This window comes from Halyomorpha halys, unplaced genomic scaffold (assembly GCF_000696795.3).
Source record: "Halyomorpha halys isolate HHAL.00 unplaced genomic scaffold, Hhal_1.1 Scaffold34.1, whole genome shotgun sequence".
In the NCBI taxonomy this organism is placed as follows: domain Eukaryota; kingdom Metazoa; phylum Arthropoda; class Insecta; order Hemiptera; family Pentatomidae; genus Halyomorpha; species Halyomorpha halys.
Window position 1 is genome coordinate 781,242 of NW_027105031.1, and position 319 is coordinate 781,560.

Below are 319 nucleotides of genomic sequence, written 5' to 3' on the forward strand. Positions count from 1 at the left end.
CAAAATATTCTTTCGCCATAGGAATTTGATGTGAAGGTTTCACAAACGGATCAATATTTTTTATCTTTTTTTTTTGAGGATTTTTGATACTTCATATATCCTAGTGTTTGTCTTGGAGTGGAATGATTGTCAAGTAATATGGTCTTCACTAATAATATTAATTCTTATCACAAAGCACCTCCATGCTTTATTTAGTATGCTGATTTTAACATCTATGTTCACTGTCATAATTTTCTCATCTGAAACGTCCCAAGGCTACCGGTGAGCTTCGTCTAGTTGTCATTGAGATGCAGATTGTGATGGAAAGTTGCTATCTTTG